Genomic DNA, 1621 nt, shown 5'->3' with positions numbered 1-1621 from the left:
TTTTGGTATTAAGAGAAATCTGGATGGTATGGCAATATATGATGTTCCGCTGGGGATGTGTGATGGAAACTCTATCTGAGTCAGGGAGCAATGAGTGTGATATTTCTGTCATTCCCAACAAAGCACTATCATAAAACCATTTCCCCTTGTCCTGCTATTATCTACCCTTTCAAAGAGTTGACTTCCCTCCTCTTTATAGACTCCCTTTAGATATTGAACTCTTTTAGAGAGGAAAGTGCTGAAAAGAAGCTGCTTAAACCCTTAAAAGTTGAATTCAGAAGTCAAATGAGTGATGAGATACCCCATCCCACTAGAAGTCAATAGCAATCAGTAGCTGTTATTTTTTTGTATGTGCTGTGGTGGTCTATTTGGAAGTTTGGGATCATTTTTAAGGCAGATTAATGCACGAGTCCTTCTCCTGAAGTCATGGAGTTGAGCTTTTATGCTGCATCTATGACTGCAAAGCACAATATGGATTTGGGTTGACCTCTACAGAGAGGAAATCACAGTCTCTCCCTCCCTTCCTTTACAAGTGGAAGGCAGAACTGTTCCAAATCCTGGAAGCATAGAGGGAAAGCAGTGACCGTGTGAGCTGCTCATAGCATTTCTCAGCACCTTGCCAACTATGTTTTCTTTTAGGGCCTAATCTGCGAGAGCTGGCAGACTTTCTCTTGGCTTTGCCTAATTAAATCAGCTGGGAAAGGGCATGCTGATGAGGAGGAGCTCTCAATGTGTCCTCACCATTACTTTGCACCATTCAGTTTGCACCAGTGAGGATGTTCTCCCTGGACCGATTCAGGAAGATCTCAGGATTTGGCTACATGGTCCATCTACCCTTTTTTGACCTCACTATTAAATGTTGTCGTGGGTCCATTCCAACTTGGGATATTCCATGGTTCTATGATTCACAGCCTCACAGAATCATTCCACTACCTCCTTGCGTTTTTGTATTTTTGCTTTGTATCAGTCAGGATGGAACAATATGTTCCCCACATCCACAATGGGCAGGACAAGAATAGGGCTAAAATTAAACCACACACAGATGGTATTAAATGAAGAAATGCTTGAAACGAGGCTTGGTGAAGCATCAGAATGTTATTTGGATGGGGCTGTGGAGTGCAGATGTTCCTGCCTGGGGCAGAGGGATGCTTCGAGGTCATCGAGTGACTGCTTCACATCCCAACCCGGGCCTGATTTGGGCTCAGCCCCTCTGGGATGCCGGGCAAGCTGTTAAGGGCTACGTGCAATTAGAAACAGAGATGGAGGTGAGCTGAAAAAATCCTGATTCAAGCTTCTCACTCAGCTGCTGCCAAGTCCAAATGTTTAGGTGGCTTTTGCTTTATTTTTGTTACTTTTAAGCTCCCCAGCTGGGAATCTGCCAGAAGTCAGAAAACTGGTTTTAACCCAAACAGCCCCATTTGGGGCTGACACAGCTCAGAGCCCAAGCTTTAGGGACATGGTTTCGTGGGCAATATTGGTGGTAGATGGATGATTGGACTGGATGATCTTGGTGGTCTTTTCCAACCTTAATGGTTCTAAGTGTGGGTGCTCCCCTGTGCCTCAGTGCTGGCAGCATCTTTGGCACTCGTGGCTCCTGCAGCTTGGGTTGGAGCTTTGTTAG

This window comes from Meleagris gallopavo, chromosome 10 (assembly GCF_000146605.3).
Source record: "Meleagris gallopavo isolate NT-WF06-2002-E0010 breed Aviagen turkey brand Nicholas breeding stock chromosome 10, Turkey_5.1, whole genome shotgun sequence".
Taxonomy (NCBI): Eukaryota; Metazoa; Chordata; class Aves; order Galliformes; family Phasianidae; genus Meleagris; species Meleagris gallopavo.
This window is presented reverse-complemented; position numbering follows the sequence as displayed.